Source organism: Drosophila yakuba, chromosome 2L, assembly GCF_016746365.2.
Source record: "Drosophila yakuba strain Tai18E2 chromosome 2L, Prin_Dyak_Tai18E2_2.1, whole genome shotgun sequence".
NCBI lineage: Eukaryota > Metazoa > Arthropoda > Insecta > Diptera > Drosophilidae > Drosophila > Drosophila yakuba.
In genome coordinates this window covers 1,587,651-1,609,347 of record NC_052527.2, presented here as the reverse complement: position 1 = coordinate 1,609,347, position 21,697 = coordinate 1,587,651, and the positions used below count along the sequence as shown (strand labels likewise).

At 42.5% G+C, this 21,697-nt stretch overlaps 1 protein-coding gene across 3 annotated transcripts in view; it reads right to left on the bottom strand.

Annotated features, from left to right (window-relative positions):
* Positions 1-21,359, bottom strand: part of LOC6526435 (leucine-rich repeat and fibronectin type-III domain-containing protein 2) — a 48,983-nt gene extending 27,624 nt beyond the window's left edge. The window contains exons 1-2 of one of the 3 annotated variants that reach the window (XM_015197915.3): positions 21,297-21,359; positions 19,476-19,863 (exon numbers count right to left, since the gene is read on the bottom strand). The gene's annotated coding sequence lies outside the window, so the exon portion shown is untranslated. Of the gene's footprint in view, positions 1-19,475; positions 20,336-21,296 lie in introns of those variants that run through there. The other 2 variants (XM_039371763.2, XM_039371764.2) reach the window with 2 other exon arrangements.
* Positions 21,360-21,697: the final 338 nt, after the last annotated feature.

Sequence of the window (21,697 nt, the reverse complement as noted above, 5' to 3'; positions counted from 1 at the left end):
TGGCAAGTGTGACCAGCCAAGTGGGTTGCAAGCAAATGGCCGCACCTTGCCGCTTGTGCTTATGACAAGTAGCCCAGTCGGACTGATGTTGCCCAGTGGGTTATGTTCCAGATGCTGCTATTTTCGGGTTTCCCGCCATCTATCCAACTGGCAGTCCAACTCTTTTTTTTTGTATACCTTCTCGGTCTGCCTGTGCTGTCCCCAAGCAAATAAACTTAAGTGCATTGGCTCGTAAGCTTCAGCTCGACTTGAGTGCTTGTTAAATGTAAAGTATACATATGTATATGTATGTACGTATATATTTTAGAGTCGGAAATGCGTTCGGGTTCATTTGTTGGGGTAGCTGTAGGAATTCGGGCTGCCTAGCAGCTTCTAAATTGGTTCTGAAGTGCGTAGAAGTACATCGATGTAAGTGTCATCGGTGACACACGAATTGGGCGAAGGGAGCTGGGAAACAAATTGAGTTAATGCAAAGACAAGGAAATTGAATTAATGATTGTATCTACGAGAATCTTACACGACTTATTTATAAAGAAATATTATTTCTACTTTGAACATTTACAGCACTGTTCATTTGCACCTGTGCAGTTTGGGATACAAAAAACAGCTGCTGCAATTTGTATCTGCATGTCCCAAATCACTTTCTTCAACCTGCAACTCTCTCATCATTTGCCGCACTTATGTCGGATCATTAGTGCAAAGTATTTCTTTATCTGGCGATCAAAGAAATTAACTAATTTGCTGGCATTTGTGCCCAGAGTGAGATTGCCATTGACATTGAAAGTCGTGCCAAATGTTAATTAAGTTCAGCAGTAACATAAAAATAATAACCCAATAAAAAAATAAAAGCGACCGACTCGCACAATGAAGACATCAAAAAGCATTACAAAAATGTAACAGCAAAGTAAAAAGAAGATGCGAAGGCAGTGAAAATAGCAGAAATACAAAGCGGAGCAGATGGACTTCACTCCACTCCACTTCACTTAAGTTCACTTTTGCTCTCTTTTTGCTACACTTTTGTTTTTCTACCGCCGCGGCTCGAAGATGAAAGCAAAATTTCACCGAGTGTCAGTGAAATGAACTAGAGTGAACTGCGGATGAACCGCAGTGATCCGGCGATGAACTGCCGTGAACCGAAAATGAACCAAAGTAAGCCGCAATTACGCTGAATAACAGTATTTTCATATTTATGGTACCATTTTGCCTCGTTTTTACGTTGTTTCCGCTGTAATGACAGTGCAATTTATGATAATTTCTGGCCAAGGCCATCGCGCAATAAACATAAATTTCTGCAAAAAGCCAGCCTTTAAAAATGAAAATAGCACCGAAGAGGGCAGCAGAAACAACAGCCAGTCGAGAAGAGGTCAAAACCATTGATAAATGTTCGCCTTTGGGGCAAAGCTGGGTAAATGTAACCGTACAAATTTACTCTTTGTCAAATTATATCGAAACTAATAAATTTGACAGGCCTTAACGAGCTGCAGGTTGGGCGGAGACCCATACAGAAATTGACTTGTCAATGGTTCATTTTGGTTTTTATTTTCCATGTCTCCTGTTGTGTTTTTTCTTGTTTCTCGTTGTGGTTCAGTTCATTGTGTGAAACAAGTGAAAGTGTCAACGCCATGGAAAATGATAAATGACTGAAGGAACACGCCGGCAAACGGTGGAGAAGGGGGGGTGCAGATAGGCAGGGAGTGGGGAGGGAGAAAGAGAGAGGCAGGTTACTGTCCAATGCGGCGTATACGTTATTTATGTCCTGCGTGTAAAACTGCAGAGGGAAATGGCGCTATGCAAGCGTTTTTGCCAACTAACAAGACCAATGCAGGAAAATTGAGAAATATCGAAACAACATCCTTTAAAAGTCTTCAACATGTAGTTCCGAAATAGAATTATAAAAAACAAGCGGCGACTTCACTAAATCTTTCTGTTTTCAAAAGCCAGCATTTGCCGTAATAGTTATGAATAGTCTACTGGCGACTCATAAAAGAATCCTGTCGCGTTTTCACTGGGGTCACACATTGTAATAAAGTAAATATGCCAAAAGGGACGCGGCTGAAAGAGGGTCCTTATCTAGGAGGACTAGAGCACGGCACCCAGATAACCCAGCCACAAAACTCATGGCGAATGCGTGCTCGGAATAATGAAAAGAGTTTCGAGGATATGGTTAGTGGGTTAAGGGGGATGACTGGTGGGTTAACTGGGTGGGGGAATTATTTGCCAACAGTTGTCAGTCGAAATAGGAGCACACACTCATGCGAAGGTAGCTCGAATGCAAAATAGGATCCTTGCATTTAACCTTGCGAAATCACATTTGCAGTTTACAAAATGTATAATTACGCTACGCACTTTGCCGAGTGCTGAGTGGGTGGAATGCGACTTGCTAATTTGCGGATCTTCTGTGCTGTTTGTCAACATCGTCAAGTGCTAATTTTTGTGGCCAACTGTTGGCCCACTCACAATTCTTTGAGAAAGTTTCACAAAAAATCTTTCAAAAGCAAATCGTTGTGAAGGTGCTGCTAAAGCTGCGCCCTGAAATGTTTGCTCTGCAGATGAAACGCGCGGTGAAACGAGATGAAATCTATTCAGCGTAAAAATGTCTTCTTAATGAGCAGCACAGAAAAGATCTTTGAAAAAACCTTTAGTTGTCAACTGGGCGACAACGTTTCTTCAAAGTGATTTCTCTAATTTGATTGGCAAATGAAGGGTTACTCGAAGGAAAGTGTTTAGAAATGGTAAGAAAAATCAAATGACTTGGCACTATAAGGTGTATTCAGTTATATAATCTTTCTTCTGTGTTGTTACCAACTGTTTTCTCACCTGCCTGCGTAGATAAAAAAGTCATAAGAAATATGGGAGCACGAAATTCAGAGCACTGCGTTGGCGCCCAACCAAAGGGTCCAACTTAGGCCTAAAGTCGAGTCTTTGACCCGATCTCTGTTGGCGTTGGCGTTGGCAAACAGCACCTCTTCAACGCCCCTCTTCGGTCCACCCGCTCGTTGGCAATCAAAAGCATCGTTTGTTTTGGACTCATAGACTCTTCAACTAAGCGAGATGGTACAATGAACTTTGCTAGACTGAGCCGAGTGGGAGATTTGGTGGGGGTTGGCAGGAGGGATTTGGCTTTGGCGTTGGGCTGGAGGAGCGGTAAGGCTTGTCGACTTGTATAATGCAAGGCAAGCAGAAACAGCACAGAGAAAAAAGGGGATGCCCCGCGAAAACGCAAACAGGGGAGGGCTGCACTGTGAGAAATACTTCATTGATAAGGAAAAAGGAATTGCAGTTAAAAGTTAGGTCCAAGTGTGACCAGACTTACATTTGAGTACGCTTAGACATACCGTAGCGTAGATTCCGTTTCGAAGCTGATTTTTACAAATCAAATAATTGATTCTATTTTCTCGCAGTGTTGCGTCTGCTTCTTCTCTTTGCTGCGTCGACTGCGGCTGTTTGCATTTAAATTTTTCACATTCAATTCATTTGAGGCTCGGCAGAGCACACACAAAAAAAATTCAGTAGCAGCAGCGGCAGCAGAAGAAGACGGCAAACAAAGTTACAAAGGAGCAGGGGCAACGAGTGGGGAGAGGGGGGAGGCCAAGTTAAATGCTGCAAAAATGAAGCTAATACTTATGTTGCAAGTTGCAAGTTGCAAGTAGGGCCACTCCGGCCCCTTGAACGCCCCCACTTTCAAATATATACCTCACCTGCGATAACTTGCGGGCTTCACATCATCATCATCCACATCATACTTTTTTCATTTGCCTTTTCACCTATTGTTTACGCCCTCCGGTGTATTGTGTGGGCGTGGCAAACACATGAGAATTCAACCGCCCGGCTAAAGTGTGTGTGTGTGTATATGTGTGTGTTTTGTTTGTGCGTGTTCCCATTTTATTCATTTCGCTAGCTTGCTCTTTTGTGAGAGGGGAGGGGGGAGGCTGCTCCCCTTGCGGTCGTTTCAAGCCTCCAAATGGTCCAACTCCATCACTTCGAGGCAGCCAACGAGCATTTTCCACATCAGCTAATGACCAAAGGTGAGTCTCAGGTGTAAAAGAAGTAGTTAGAGTGACCAGAGGCTGAATGGAAGCAAGCAATTGGGACTTGGTATGCATAATTCCGTATAAGGGATATAAATTAAAAGAAATTTTCCAAAAGCTTGTTAAAAACCTAACCTAAATTGGTACTGGTAGCTGTTAAAAATCAGTGTGCCAAGATTTAATGTTTTTGAGAATCAACACACACTCTCGGCTAACGTCAGCAACGAATACAGCTGAACATATTCCCTTAGTTAAGGCATTACGCCCTGAACCCTTTTTTTTGGCCCAAAATTGAAACATTTCTCCACTTGCTTGGGTTTTCCTCGCGTTTTTTTTCGTTGCTAGATCTCTTTTTTCTGCACCTGAGCGAGAGCCAGAGTACCGTACTCTTTGCAAATGGCTAACAAGCCAACTATGTGTAGCTAACGTTCAAATGGGCACACACAGCCAACAACAGCAATGTCAGCAGAATCGGCATCGGAATCGGATGGGGACCAGACGCAGACTCCCACTTTTGGCCAAAACCCCCCACCCCCTGCAGTTAGTTTGGCTCTATTTCAGCGTCAGAATTGCCATGTGTGTATGTCTGTGTGTGTGTGCATAGAGAAGGCCACAACGGTAAATCATCACGGACACTCGCAGACGCACACAGAGATGCACTCAACTAACAAACACACGCAAACCTCGCGGTTTGATGACGACAAAACTCGCCAGTCGCCAGTTGCCCCCGACTATCCCCATCACCTTTTACATGCTGTTCGATGTTTATTTATAACAGGAAAAAAGGATATGAAGCAGACAGCACGAATAGTTAATACTCTTAAACAGCGCTAAATATTCAGGAATAATTGGAACCATTTCACATTTGTAGCAGGCCAATGACACAAAGAAGGAAACAAATTGAATCCTGAATACTAATTTGTGTGACCAGAGCTGCATTTGAGTATAAATAGAGGTCATAACCTTTGTCGCTCTCCTAAGCTTGCTACATAAATTCCATAAAATAGTGATATTTTCGCAAGCAACTTTAAATTGTCGAAAGATAAAGTTATCTTTTGAGTGCCTTAGCTGCCCCACCAAGTGCTTCTCTGGGCCCACTTGAGCTCAGCTCTCCATCAAAACCATAATACTCCAGCCACTCAAGGCCATCAAAAGAGAGAGAGAGGGAGAGAGAGAGAGGGCAGTGTGCGAGCGGGAGAGGGAGATGCTGTGCCAGTAAGAGAGGGGGATAAGAAGAAAGAAAACAGTTCGATTGAATGTCTTTTGTATGTGGGTCAGTAATGCAGCCGACGTCGACTGAGGCCGAGAACGGTTAAGCAAACAAGTGAGTGGAAGTGGATGGGGAAGTGGAACTTGGGTGGACAAGTGCCAGTGCCAGTGCCCATGGTCCGTGTCCCGAAAAGGGGGCGGCCGCAGGAGGGCGTGGCTGGTGGGGGGAAACTTGTTTTTAATCGTTGTCAATGGCCCAAAACGTCGAGAGTCCCGTTCGCCGTCGGCAGCTGTGGAAGTTAAGGAAGACAGCACCGGCAGAAAATCTATCTATAGTATAAAATTATGTCATGATTATAATATTTTCCAAGCTTTGATGCGTATTTATTATTCACAGATATTACGACTTATCAAACGACCCTCGTATTTAAAAATATTGGAAACGGTTACTTGATACTATAAGCTTTGTATTTATAACCTAATATTTTCTTTCTGTGCAGACGCATAAGAAAAAAAGATTTTGAGGGGCAAGGCAGGGAGCTCTGGGGCAATTTGCAGGCCAATTTTCAGGCTGCCGCTGCAGTTGGGGACTTGTTTTCCGTGGCGCAAACAGGTTGCACTGTTAGTTGCACTGATTTCGTTCGATGGCTGATCGCCGTAAATCAAAGAGTGTCCCGTGTCCCCCGCCGAATGGCTCATGTCAAATGGAATAATTACACAAGTGGCACAGTTTTTTTTTTCCCCCCCCGCCACATTTCGCTGGTGAAAGATATCGATGGCGATAAATGTGTCGGCTTTAATATAGCTGTATTTAGCCACATGAATCACTAACTGAAACCGTTTACGCTTAGTTATAGTCGTGCATATACACATAAACATTTAATCGTGACTGCACACACTGGTTTGTTTCGGGAATTTTAGAGTTTTTTTTTTAGTTTTTCAGTGCTTTGCTTTTGAATTTCCAAATGATTGCCTGCAATTTAGTTCGTGCTGGTCGATTTCAGCCTTTTTGTTGGCTCCCCTTGCATTTGGTTTTTTTCGGTTGATTTTTTCTCGATTTCCATGGTATTTAATACGCATGACTTCAGCTTGGATTTTCGTTGATTTGGCTTTGTTATTTATTTACGAGTATGTTGTAACTCCTGTCGCGTCTGTATTAAGTGTTGGAAACCCTTTTTGGCCATCGATTGGATGATGTAAGCGCAGTTGCTGGCAAACTGGCTAAATTTAATCACTCTATCAATCTTTGGCATGGTACTCAACAAAAGAGAAACCCGCATTGTAAAATCTTTGCCATTAGTTGATGAAGTTAACCAGGGAGTTACTACTTGCTCATTTAAAACTTTTGCAGCTATGCCAGCTACTCTTGTAGCCAAGTTTCGTTTCAATTTATTTATTTACCAGGCACTTAGTACGTCCATAAGACGTTCAGTTCATTTCTAGACCACGTTCCTCTAATTCTAATTGTTTATTCCTCCACTGCCGTCCATATCAATTGCTGCTTAATGAGTGCCATATAAATTGCATTCCCCCAGCTCATTTCGTTCCGGAATATGTTGGCCTCTGGAGTCCCCGTCCGTCGTTCCAAATACACAGGAATAAGTGCAGTCGGCTTGCAAGTTTCAAATGTCCAACTTCCCCAGGCGGACGGAGCAACTGTGTTTATACATTCGACTCGCATTTCCAATGGCAGACTGAACAAGTCAATTGAAATTGGAAACGGAATCGGAATCGGAGAATGAAGCCAAGTTGAAAAACGGCCTCAAATAGGCATATAAACATCGGCAAATTGCCAGTGGAGTAAACGGCGGCACGGCATCCTCATCTCAGTTACCGCATCATCAAACATTGTTATTATGTCTTGGCCGACTTCAACTGAAGAAAACCCGAAAAAAACAAGTCAATCGAGTTGGGGCATTGTATTCAGGTGTGCACGCGTTTGTTTGGGTCTAGAGCTTCGAGCAACTGACCAACAAGCCAGTTGCCAAGTTGCTAAGCGTAACGAAATGGCTAAAATACCCAAAATACCCGAAATCAAAAAGCGTGGCATCCAGCACTCGTGGCCATTAACGGTTAATCTGGGCTCTTCACCAATTTACGCGCCATACGCCGGTCGAATCTGCCAATCCGTGTCACATACCAAACTATATTACTTATGAGCGGGCCTCTTTACACTCGGCGAAAGGGGGGAACGAAGCCGAAATGGGGCGAAAATCGAAAGCATTGCAAATGGATTAGGTTTGTAGCCTTTTGTTATACTACGAGGTAAACAGATTAGAAATCATTAATGACCAATTATTTGTCTACTTGGACACACTTTTATTTGATTTGATCTGATACCTTTTTTGTAAGTTACAGACTTTTTTTCGCCAGTGTAACTCGCCGCCGCCTCGCATTCGATTCAGAATCCCCAAGTGCCATTCCGCAGTGACACGACCTGACCTTCTGGCGGCATTCCTCTGGCAATTAGCCGCGTTTATGGCTCTGTTTTGTTGCCAGTTTACCATTGGCCATTTGGCCATTTGGCCATTTAGCCAGTTGCCGTTGCCGTTGACGCAGCTTCTGCTCTTCTGTTGTTGTTCTGCAGTTAAATGTTGCATGCCACATTTGGCACACATGACAAGCGACATGTGTTTCTGATATGCCAATAGTGAATGGACATGTCCGCCCCCCATTTTTCGCCCCTTGAAAAGCCACGCCCCCTGCGGCTGGACGACCATTATGGCTAATTAATGAATTTCGCACTCGATTTTCCGGGGCGCTTTTCCCGACATCCCGTCGTCGGCTCCTTAATTGCTTATTTATTTTGTTTTATGCGCAATTTTAGTGTTTCACTATAGTGCTGCTCGAATATTTCTAATTTTAATTTGGTTTTCCTCTCGGGTTTCACGATTTTTTCTCCATCTTAGCGGGGTCATTGGGCTAAAAATTAATGTCCCGGCTTAATGGGTCATTTGAGAGACGTTCGTAAAAGTGACACACACTCGTAATTAGCTGAAATCTCTTTGGGCTCGCAGTGGGTCAAAGTTGGGGTCAGTGTGGAGAATGTGTCTAAATTTTGGTTCAAATTTAATGGACTTGCTTAGAGGGTTTACCTGTTGTCTGTTTTTTGTGGAGCTGTCTGTTTAAAGGCGCTTACCTAGAAAGAAAACAACGAAAAGGAAAATTAATCCATGCTTTTTTAATACACAATATAACATATTAGGTTACTAAAATCATTATTGTTCAATCTCAAACGTTGTATACCTTTAATGTAATATTTTCTCCTATGCCAACCAAAATTGTTCATTGTTCTACTTTTCAAAAAGTTCCGAAATCTGCATAAAAATTGGCCCAGCCATTGAAGCATTTTCCACTTTAAAAATGTCTCCATCAAAAATCCAAATTGAAATTTCCATCTTGGGCTCAAAATGACAACAACAAGAAAAACAATTTGACGTTGCATAACACTTAATGACAAAAGGGTAAGAAAAAAGCTACCGGCATATGGCCAAAAACAAAAAAAAATCAAAATGCATACATTTTTCGTGCAATATGCATATTAAATTCAATAAATTTCCCACTCAGACGACAGCCAGAGAGTGGGCGGTAAACGAAACGGGGAGGGGCAGACAAGCTGCCGACAGTGAGCTATGGCTAAAGGATATGCACAAGGATAACAGCTCAAATTGATAGACATTTATACATATATAGCGAGCCAGGAAAGGCGATAGATGCTCCAAGTGGGATGCGACTGCACAGGAAATAAAAATCCAGAATTGGGTACTTAAGATATCCATTTCAGTAGATGATTGCCCGAATAACTGCGTTGCAAAAATATAAATATAAAGTTTAAGTACGCCTTTAATTTGCAGCTGAGATCTAAGTGTCCACTTGGCTTAATATTTTTTTGCAGTGTCCGATTGTCAAACACTTTTGCTCTTTTCACCCGGGCGACAAAGTTTATTTAGCCCTTGACTTGGGAATTTTTCAAATGTTTCAGCCTCTTCGTCCTTGAAGGAATACGAAGTGCAAAAGGACACTCGGAAAGGTGAGTGGCAATGGGGCGGGGCGGGTGAAGCACAGGCATTATGATGATGGGCACTAAAAATAGTTGGGGGAAATGCATGATTTCTGCATTTCCATGGAACCAATAATCAACAGAAAAAATTCCTTGCTCTTTGTGGCTAATAATAGAGCTGCCAAAGCCGCGGCCACGCCCCTTCCCACGACTGGCAGCCTCCCCAGTTCGATCTCGAAAATTCGCGGAACATTTAATTAAATAACAGAAAACAGAGAGAAGGGAAAACTGGATGAGCGCATTCATGGCTTTGTGCCCCGGCTTCCGATTGCTTTTGGTGCGCAAAAATAGTTGCGACTCAAAATTGCTAAATTCAAAATAACAAATTGCATTGCTAGCCAGTGTCCTTCGCCAGCCCATCCCACTCAAACCCCCCATCCAGTGAATCCACTGCATCCGATGTGATTTTGTTGTTCTCATTGCCTTTCAATAGCTGCGCTGCGGTCGTCAACTTTTGCCGATTGGCAGGCGGCAACCGCAATTGGATCTGCTGCTGAATGCTGCCCAATGCTCCTGAATTTTGCTGCTGTCCAAAGCTGCGACTGTACGATAGTGGGCTCCAACCCGAAAAAAGAGAAAAAAGTGGGAAATAAACGTGGCAAATGGCTACGAAACAAAGCAACTCCTCCCGGTGCCAGGGGCGTCGTTAGCGAAAATTTATAACATAGAAAAGGCGAGTCGGCGATACCAATTCTGCGGCTGACTGTCGAGGGTTCGATGGGCGGCTCAATTCCAATCAGTGACCCATGTGAGGTGCAGGAAATGGGTTCCTTGCCCGCTCATCTGCTGGGAATGCGATTAAACTTACAGATTCGAAATGGAAGCTAGAAGCCTTAGCTTAATTATGTGCTTCCGGTCTACTTAAATCGATTTGGGACACCTAACGTTACACGTTGCATTTGAATCCGAGTTGTACTTACTACTTAAGTATAGGCATTTGCTTCTGCCACTGCGTGTTACTTCGCTAGCACTACGAGATCAAATCTGCGAACTCATAGGGCTTTTAAGGGCCTCTTTTGGCCAGAACCCTCACTTGCAACTCCCCGGATTGCACTCCATACAGGGCTTAAATACACTTTTCTTTGGGCCCCACTATATGTGAGTGCGCCGCTCCATCTTTCTATTGCGCAATCATAAATCAAGGCGCCCGGTCACCGCCCACTTTTGATGTCCGTTGTAATCCGGGGCTTAACATTCTCCACATTGTGCTGCGAGTTGTGCCTTGCAGTTCGCAGTTTGCAATTCACAATTCGGGCACATGTGGAGGCGAATCCGAGCTTCCAGCCCCCCAAAATGCTGACAGCGGCTTAGAGTCCCGGGCTCTGCGGGCTTCTTTGGTCTGGACCGCGAATGCAATTAAATAGAATATATCGCCGCCTCACAAGGTCGCCTGCTGCCTGTCGCCCGCTTCCTGTGGCTGCCGAATGCCCACCCTTTGGGCCTTTTTAGACTGGCCAAAACCGAAACTCAGCCGACTGGCAATAACTCAGGGAGTTCCTGCTGCTGCTGCTGCTGTGAGCTGAATGTGGTATTTTTCTCCAGTTTTTCGGCCGCTTGTTAAGTAATTTTGTTAATAGCTGCACCAGCAGCAACGGCTTTAATAAATCTTTTTGTGCTGCTGCCACAATTCGTTGCACATTTCATGCTCTCTTTGCCAGTGGCTCTTGGGCTATAACTATTAAATGGAAACTAGTTCACTACACTCTAGAAGGCTCAATCGAGTGCCAGCACCTCCCACAAGGCATAAGCCAAAGAGAAAAACAAAAAAAACTGTGCAAATAAAACAGCCGGCAAATATCTGAAATAAAATAAAACTAAAATCGCTGCACGCATGCGAGCGACTGCGAGAAGACCAAATTACTCGACTGACTTTCTCCAATTTTGAGCCAGCTTCGATTGCAACAACAAAGGCAGCCAGTCGCCGAATAACAATACCACAAATTATAACTTTGTCTTGCCAACTCAGAATAAGGACGGCGGAGGAGGGAAAACAACAAGTGCATCGGGCTGCCTACCAATTTCTCTACGCTATTTGCGGAAAGCACTTCGATTTGGAATTTTCTATTTACTATATATCAGCAACAAAATCGTGGCAGTTTTTAAATTCACGATCACCTGCGATCCCTGACTTTAAGATGTGGTCTTTATTTTCCTGTCGTGAATATTTTGAGCACGATTGAGCTTACGTGAAACTTCGGCTTTAGTTTGAAATAGTTTCTATATAACTTCCTTGTCCTGCAGATATTTCCGTTTCATAACTTCGCTTTTCAGCCAACTCGTTGGTGTGTTTTTTCCAGCTACTGACCCTTGTCTGAGGTGCTGGCCAAAAGGCGTTTTGTTGACCCACTGCCGCTGACAAATTCACTAATTTTGAGTGGCGGAAACGGATTTGGAGTTGCTTTTGTTTTTTTTGTTTTCGCTGTTGTTTTCCAAGTTGATTGCAGCGATTACTGGCTGTCACCCTTTTTTTTTTCTTGATTTTCGCCTCTGTCGTAATTTACACCTGTTGCACCTGCTGCAAACGCTTGGCAAATACAGGAGTTTACACAAATTTTCAGGCCAACATGGGCCAACTGTCGTGGTCGCGGAGACATGAGTCTTGGCTAAATGGAATTTAATTATAAAATAATTACACGCTCATTCGCTGGGTTCGCTTTAATTGTTTGACGTTTGCTTAATTTGGCTCATTAGAAACTATGTTTTGTGGCTTTTTCGCTGCTGCTACTGCGGCTGCTGCCTTCAGCGATTTTCCATTTGGGTCATTTGGACTCGCATATTTTTCCTGGCAGTTGGTTTTTTTTATTCGAAACTCATTTAAATTGGTTTAGTTCTGAGACTGCGTTTGTTTTATTTGCTAACTTTTCGGTATGTGTACTTCATTAAAATCGCTTGGTTTTTTCGGTTTTAGCTCGACTCTAGTTTGTGGCAAGGTGAGCCAGGAAATAAATTAAATACGAAAAGCCGCAGAGAATTGCTGACTTAATTGTTGCGCATACGCAGCGTTGCACAACGCACTTCAGGCCGGAGTTCAACCAAAGCCGCTTAGCCTTTGTTTTATTTTGCGTGTCGGTCTGTGAATCGAAATCGGTTTGAGCCAATACAGTGGCTATTGTTTCGATTTGCTTTGGGCATTGTTGTGTTCTGGCTGTCGATTAAATGTCGTTGGTTCGATTTATGAATACAACATGCAGTTTGAGTTGATTGCGGGTCCACACGGTTGTTCGACAAATCTGCAATTTGCAAAGCAATTTTGCACATAATAATTGAAAATAATTATTTGCCCAAGCTGATTAGTTTGATGCTAAGCGCGCGCTATGGCTTACTTAAAGCCATTCTGACCGATTTAATTAGAAGCCCCCTTTTAGTAAGTAAAATGGATCAACAGAACAGTTTGTATATTCAATCCTGCAACTTTTATCTCAGGACATGGTACTTCCCCTGACTTGTATGGGTTACTTTATGAGCCGTCCTTTATTCATTGGCCATTCCCATCACTTGGCTCCTCTATTTCACTTATCTGCTAATTAACTAATTGGCACAACCAAATTCAATTGCAATTCGGCGAATCGAAGAACACAATATCCGTGGCCGACTAATTGAGGTCTCCAATATATATATGGCAATGGAAATAGAATCGGAGGCGCAACGGGAAATTGGATAGTAACGGGAATAGGCTGACTCAATACGCTGATTGATTGTGAATAATCAATGGGTGGACGGTTATGAATCGGGGGGCGGACACAGATGTAGTGCCTGGATGCATAACTAAATTAGGCAAATGCCGCGAACGTGAGGGGCATTTCAGATTTCCGATGGCGTATGTGCAAATATGTAGAAATATGTAGGGAATTGGTTCTACTACCGCTACTGACCATATCTAAGCCGAGTTATGTAATAAAAGATTTGGCCAAGTCCGGTGAAATATTAAGCAGTCAGCAGTCGCCATTTCTCTCTCCGGGTGCATTCATATCCAGAGAAATGGCGCACAATGAAATGAAATATGAGCACGGGGATTCCCCCAGTTAACTTGGCCAAGCGAATTGTCAGCGAAAAATGTTTTTGGAGATGAAATGGCGCGCAAAAGGGAGGGAAACTAACCGAACGGAAGCCGAATGGCCACCTTAATGACAGAACACCCAGCACAGTGCTGGCCAAAAGTTACCAACCACCTTCCGCCAATGCTGCAGCACATTGCCAGTGAGGAGGGACTTATGGCACAGACTGTTTTGCGGGTAGACAAAGCGATGAACATGGATAAGTAAGCATAACAAAGGCAGTTAGTTCTGCTGATGTGACAAGCTCAATTTATTCACACGATTTTCATACCAAGATGGCTTAGAGTTTAGGTTGGCTTACGTATCTAATTTATTGGTAAATGAATTTAAAACTTTAGTTACCAGAGCTAAAAGAATTTGTAAGTAATTTCACAGATTTTCCACCTTTAAAATGCCATTAAAACCCGATTTGGATTGTATAGAGTGGACCAAAAGGATTTTCGTAATACGGCTAATTGAAATCGCAATTAGCCGAAACATTTTGAGCTCCATCGGTGCTGTCCTTCTCCACCATACCCCCCCTTTCCATTCGTTCCTGTGTGTGGCTCTCTAATTAACACGCTTTTTTAATTATTAATTGCTGCACTTAATTTATAGGCTACACTGGAGACCCCGACGAACTTCCCACGTCCTCCTGCAAAAAGCTAAAGGAAAACCATTTAACCCCGCTTCGTAGGCAAAGGCACAAATTGCAATTTGTTTCAAGTGTCCTGGCGGCAGGACAAAGTTTCTCCTCATGCTTTTGTGTCCTTGGAGGAAGTGGGTGGGCGGTTGAGAGGGTGAAACTATCTGCTAACTGTGATTTTTGTGCCTCAAAAAGTTGCAATTTGTCTTTTTACCTTTGCTCTATCGCCGCCTTTGTTGCACTTCCCCATTTCTTGTTCTACTTGTAGTTATTTTTTTTGGGATTTCTTGTATTCTTGTTGAAAAATAAATTGAATTGTAAGTTGAAAGTTTTGCCATATGGATTGCTGCTGCCTCCTCTTCAATTTGTGGGTTTTCTTTTTCGTTTTATTTGGAAATTAATTAAGTGTATGCAGTCAGCATAACGGTTGCTTCCAAGAACCGTAACAATTTCCCCATCACCATAACCATCACCGCCCCAATTTTCATTTTCATTCTCATCTATTGATACAGAACATCAATTTGAACTTTTATCTAGTTTCTTTTGGGGATTACCCGAATGGAATGAATTAAAATAATGCAAATGAGCCACAATACAAACAAAGTGTGGCTTGAAACCAGAAGGCAGATACCAGATAACAAAGCTACAAAGTTTTTCATTTGCCTCTTCTTTCTCGTTTCTTCACCTCGATGAAGGAAAATGCCCTTCAGCATTCTAGATGGATGCTCGGATAAATGGACTATGCAGCTGCACTTTTTCGGGAGAGTGACTTTTGAAGGCGCCCCCGGCGACAGACTTTTCTTTTAATGAGTGCAGGAGTGGTTAGAAATATGGTAAAAAGATTGGACAAAATTTCGTATAAGGTTCGCCATTAGGAAGCCATTAAGAAAACAATTACGCGAATCGTCGAAAACGAATTAAGTTTTTGTTAGTGTGATAAAACATTTATTAAACATTTCTTTCCTATTCCTAAACTCTTAAACTATTTTCGCACACATAAAACTGCATTGCTTATTAGGCTTCAATGCATTTAAGTGAACTATTCACATGCATTTAAGATTTATTTGGGAACTATTACCGTTTAGATCGGGTTTATAGTGGCAGTGGCCATAAAAATTTCAATTTCGCTCGAAAAATAATAAAAAAATAAGTTAAATCGTTCGTTTGTTTTGGCTTTAGAGTGCAGGCATAAAAACGTAATTTCCTCCAGCTCTGTTCACATATAAAAGATGTATTTCTGCATGGGATTAAACCGAAATGGAAATGAAATCTAAAGCAACCCAAACACAGATCGCTTAAAAAACCCTGGGTGCAGAAAAAAAGCATCAAGGCAACTAGGAGCAGAAGCAAAAGCAGATGCGAAACTGCCAACAGTTTTTTCCCGAATGAAAGAGCGAAAATTCCATGGCAACTGAAAATGCATTTTTCTGTCGCATTTCCTGCCCCAGCGTGGAGCATAAAATAACAGCAAAGCAACATAAACACGTGCCAGCCCAGTCTAATGTCGGCTATTTCCTGTTGGCCAAAACCGTAGGCCAAAAAAGGCAAAAAATAATACGAAAAGGCAGGAAAAACAGGCATGCATAAAAGCTGGCGTCACCGGCAGCAGTAAAAGAAGCGTGGAACGACAGTGAGATCGACAGTGGTCAGGGGATATTCTGGACCCAAGTTGGGGTCTTTTCCCGACAGCTTCCACCTCTCCTGCCACTTTTCCACTCTTCAAACCGCCACCAAATGGTGGGCGCAGCTAAGGAAATGAGGGCACAAAAAAAGCTGCAGAATAAAGGAGCAAAACTGCTGGAATGGCCAGGGGAATACCCTTGAAAACTACACATACTTAGCTTCACAGTACGACAGAAACTACAAATGGGAAAGTCGTTCCCCGTAAGGTCGAAGATTCCAGGTAACAATTCTAATAAAGTACCAAAAGACAGAAAACTAAGCTAAGCACTATAAATAATCTCTGGGATCTTAACTAAGCTAAATACTTAAAATAATTGCCTAAAATCTGAAAAAAATGAATCGCTAGACAGTCTCAGAAGAAGGTAGATAGCCAAGAACCAACAACAAAAAGTAGAATTTCACACAAATACACAGGCACTAAGGCCAAAGCCACACTTGGTAACAAACAAACAAAAAAAAAAAAACAGGTGGTTAGAAAGGGAAAGAATAATATGTTAATAAACTACGGGGGGTGGGGGTTAGGCATAGCATAACGTGATAAACGCTGGATGAATGACCTCTCTCTTTATATAGCACTCTGCTTTTTCCTCCAGCCAACTACATTTTGAGTCAAAAACAGATGACGGCGATGATCTTAAAGGCACACAGAGGGAAAAAGTATAGTTAAATAAAAGAAACTAAGGATTCGAGATTGTTTCCCCCAGACAAGGAAGAATTAATGGAAAGCAGCTGTAGTACCAACCGATTCTTGATATACATTTCCCCCAGTGTAAGCCAGCATTATTATGCAGCTGCAGACTCGAAAAGTTTTTGCCACTGGCCATCCTTCTAATAGGCCAACAAAAATCTCAGCTGGATAATGATGCACTGACAACTGCAACTGCATGCTGCGTGTCCTGCCATCTCAGTCGCTCGCCCAGCTGCTGTCTCTCTCACTCGGCCGCTTGCCGTCTCTCTCTTACTCTGTTTGTGGCAGTAACTTAGTTATGCATGCCTCTGCCACATGCCTCTGCCACCACATCTTTTTGTTAGTTTGTCTGCATTGCTTCTTTCGAGTTCATTGCCGCGACTCATTCTTATTTTCCTCTCCACCGTGCATCTCTCACAAACATTTTCCATTCGCCTCTGAGTGGCAGCATAGTCAGCATTATCATAATGAACACTGGGATCATTATCACCTCAATGTGGGCCCTGTCTGCTCGGCTCACTCGACTACCCTTCAGCTTGTGTTCATTAGCCCAGTAAGCCCCACTCCTCGATCATAATTCAATTATCTGCGAGGGAACCCCTCTCTCCGACAGTGGGAAGAATCCGAGGAAGTGGTTGTGCGGCTTTGATGGCCCAAACACCAGCACCAAGTTGGCCAAAGGAAATGGTTTACGACTTTTGGGGCGAAACAGCTTGACTCGCAGATAGGTGGATTGTTAGGTTCTTGGAGTGCTGGGGAGCCTCATGATGGATTGTTGGAAATTAAGGTGCTCAAAGAAAATAAAAAAGCTATTACAATGCTTAAGTTACAACTATAAATTACTACGGACTCAACAGTCACATGCATTTGTTATGGGATCAATTCTTGCCGTAAGTGAGTTATTATCAATAAACTATGATTCTTGAATCATCATCGTTCTAAAACTGGCTTACTTTGAAAGTGTAAAATTATAGATTTACTATCAAGAAAAAAGTGTGTGCAAATTGGTGGTTTTCGCCTCAGCCATCCAAATTATAAAGAAGTGATCTGTAGACTTTATAAAGAAACGATATAATTACCGAGCAATCAAAACTGATTTCAACCATTAATTGCTATATCAACCACTGTACCTGCGGAAAATGATGGAACAGGTGGTGGTGTTAGGCCGTCTTCAGCAGTCAGGCACCCAGTTTCCTAGAAACCATAATTCCATAATTTGCACGCTTTCTTCTCAAAACCCAGACACGAGTCTCGAAATCCCCCTCGATCTCCCCGCACGCCTTTCTCGAATTCTTGGCCATGGCTCTAACACATTTTCTAAATATTTTCGAGATCACGCTCAAGATCAACGAAAGAGAATACCAACTGTATGGCCGCTAATAAAGCCGCCGAAGATGCTGTGAGAAGTAAGGCGGAAATGAGGGGCCTTTCCCACTCTTCAATTTATATATCTATATATATACATATATATTAGCCCCCTTCTTGGAAACGCACCAGCATTTGACTTTCATTTCTTCCTACAGTTAGACACTTTTATTGTGTTTCACATTACTTTTGTCTGTGCGAGTTTGTTTGCCGTGCGTTTTGTTGCTCGCTGTTTGTGTTTTTGTTTTCTCGGACTTTTCCTGAATTTCTTTTTTTCTTCTTCGAGCGTAGATAACCATTTCTATAAGCAAAGTGCGATATTTCACAAGAGTCTCGCCGGAATCGAGTTGAGTACAACAATACGTTGTACTTCTGAGGGAGTGTTTTTCTTTCGAAACTGGTTGTTCTTTTGTTTTGCGTATTTTTGGCATTCCTTCTGCTGCTTTTTGCAACTTTTCCTGGTTATTTTTACTTTGCAACCTCACGCAGGGTTTCCACCAAGGTCAGGGGCTCGAGGAAAAAGGGAGCCAAATTGCATTTGCAGAAACCAAATAATGATAAATCATTGCTGTGCATATTCTGATTTATTTCATAGTTTTATGGCTGATTCCGATAGCCCCCCTCCGCAAAATGCACCGACTACGTCCCTTTTCGCCAAAATAGTTTTGTGTGTGTTCCGGGGTGAATTTGCTTAGTACCAGCAAAGGCAAATATAAATTGCGATAGATTAAAGTTGCAATCGTGACTGGGCTAAGCTGCAGAATGGAGAAATATCAGCGGAAAATGGAAGTCTCCTGCGAGCAGAGAATCAAATTTGGTTTCAAATTACTCAAAGGGAACTTTCAATTGAGATAATAGAACCTGATTTGCATTGAAATGGTCGGTAAAAGGATCGTGTTAACCATACTCACAAATTGCAGAAAAAATTCTTATTAATTTGAAGTAAAAAAATTACGGAAAAAATATATATATTTAATTATTGCAGCAGAGGGCAGTGCTGTATTTTTTACCAAGATTTTTACCCTCGAAACGAAACGAAACCAAACTTAATTTTCATCAAGTGGAAAAACCTTTTCGGAATTAAATTAAGCTCTTAACACTGCGTGGAAATCGAAACAATGTGCCACGCTGGGCTCGGCTTTTCTTTCTTTCCCCATTTTCACACAGTCGAGACTCGCGCCCATTTCCTCTCCGAGATTTTGGTGGAAACTCGCAGGGCAGACACTTGTGCATATTAATTGCTTATTGAGCAGCCTGCTCAGCCCTCCAAAATGAAACGAACAACCGACGCGGCGCGAAAGAATTGTTTGGGAAAATCCTCGCGCATGAGGAAAGCCTTTTTTATTATTCTTTATCAGTTTCAATCACTGTATCGCAACCGGCACTGGCAAACAGTGGGCACTCGCCCAGTTGAATTTGTAGCTAAAATAGGATGTACAGTTACTGTGCTCCTTAGGTGATTTCGGGTTTAATGGCAAATTTAATGGCCAAAGAAAGTTTCATAGTCTTGGATAGTACAATTAAAGAAATATGTTAGATATATAAACATATATTCAAAGCACTCAAACCTACAAGATTTATTGTTGTTTCATAACTTAATTAATACAAAATTGGCGTTCTTTGAGGTCTCCCTGTACTGGCCTCCGTTTTTCAGTTGTGGCTTTTATTCATTCACTTCGCCATACTCGCCCCCCCATACTCGCAATACCTCATCCCCTCAGTCAGGCATTCATTCATTCATTCATGCAAGTCTTCTTCTCACCTGTTTGTTGTGTTGTTTTTGTTGCTGTTGTTCCTGTCCCTGTCTCCCTCCCGCGCAGTCGTCCCGTCTCCCTTGCTCGCGTGCTGAAACAAGCGTTTTCCGGCCAAAAGGTAGATATTCTTATATTTTGTTGTTTTTTTCGGGGTGTCAGAGGTCGCGGGCGTTCGGTGGTTCGGGCCCCTTTGTTGCAGCCACTTGTGCGCCTCTCCCTCGATTTTTTTTTTCGTTTTTTTGGTTTTTTTTTGTTGCTCGTCACTTGGCCCTTTACTGGTTGACAAAATGCCAAACGCTTGAAATTCCTTTATATCCGTTTTTATTTTCCCCCGTTTTATATTCGAATCTTTTTTTTTTTCAGTTAGCGCGCGGTTTTAAAATTTGGTTTATTTCGCTGTGTTTGGTCAAAATAAAAATGAAGGAATAACGTAATGCTGTTACCGCTGCTGTTTGCTGTTTTTGTTTTTGTTGTGTTGTTAACCTTTTCCGTTCTGTGCCTGTGCACGTGTTTGATTTTCCCTCTTGGCCATGTTGTTGTTGCTGCTGCTCTCGGCTTTGTGGCAACCTGTTTGCCATTGGAATGTTTTCGTGTGGTTTTCCCAAAGAATGAAAATTCGGCTGGAATGCCACGAGTAATAATTATGATTGCATTCGAAAATCTTTGTAATTTCCGGTCCAGTTTTTTGGCCTTTTATGTTTGAACACAATTATTTATTTGTGGCTCGCATTTATCTAATCAAAGGAAATTCCTGGGTCATGGGGAATATTTTAGTCGCTCGTTTATTTAAGTTCATATGAAAAGGTAAATGGATTATAAAGTACTTTTGTAATTCAGTGCAAGCTACATTGAAAACATAAATAAATTTCACCCATTTTATATATAATTTTAAAGTTCTTGAAAAGTTTTTACTGTTTCCACACTCCAAATTATTTTTCCAATTAACATTCAATTACGAAGAAGTGAAAATCGTTTGTGCCACATAATTATATGCACACAAGCCGCCAAAGTTATTTCGATTTATTTACGTTTGGGGCAGAAGTATTTATCCAATTTTGCGCAACAATTTAAACAGCAAATAAACAAATCAATTAACTGATTTCATACACTTTTGTTGGCGGCAGCAGAAGTCGGTCAATCTCTAAAGTCTGAAAGTCTGAAAGTCTGGCCATAAGTGTGTGTGCCTTTAAATTTAATTAAGCCTTCTGCCTTATTCTGCCTTACTGGTTTGCTTTTCTCGCACGCCTCTGGCTCCCCCAACTTTTCTTGATTTACTCGAGATCCAAAGATGGAGATGGAGATGGGGAGACCAGGTGCTACGCCATGAGTTCGGGTTCTCCGGCTTTCTAAACTAAACCCCCCGATGATGCACGCTCCGCTGGCGCTGCCCACTCGAGAGCAACAACAACAATAATGGCAACAACAACCACGGCGACCAGCTAGACCCGCCGCCTAACGGTAAACCAAATGAAAAGCTCTATTGATAGAGGCGAGCCACTTGGCCAAAGTCGCTGTCGCTTCTTGGCCAAATCCACACCGTGCAGCATGGAGCATGTAGCATGGAGCATGGAGTACATATAGCGCGCGTTCAGAAATTCTGGACCAGCTGGAAACCGTTGTTCGCAGTCGCAGTCGCAGTCGCAGTCGCCGTCGTCGATGACGCCAAATCAAAGCCAAAATAATACAAAACTGGTTTTCGAACAGGAATGATGTGGTTTTTCTCTTTTCTTGGTGGCATAGAATGCATGCTCGCAAGTGCAAATGATAAGCGGAAAAGCATGCAGAAATCAACACAAACACAAGCAACACATAAGATCACACACACGCACTCTCGTGATTTTCCTCTGGCGATTTCCCGGAAAAACTCCGTCGACGTTCGTAGCGCTTGGGCCTTAACAGGTGACTGAAAGCCAAGAATCGGGGCTCCGGAATCGAGCTCCAGCCCATGTTAGCGCTTAACAGTGACGTCGAACGAAGCGAAAGCAGCGACGCAGCAGAGGAACTTCGGCTCTTCGAGTGTTAACCGGCTTTTAACCCTCTGCTAACTTGGCTAACTGGCATTGCTTGCATGCCAAGTTAATAGTTGGTTATTTTTTCGGCTTTTTTTCGGGGGTGCATTAAACCCTTGCTTAAACTACGTTTTCGCTTTGCTTCACTGGCCAGACATGCAGGCCAATTTATTGGCTTCCAATTAGCTAACAAAATTACCAAAGTGGTAATAGTTTGGTTA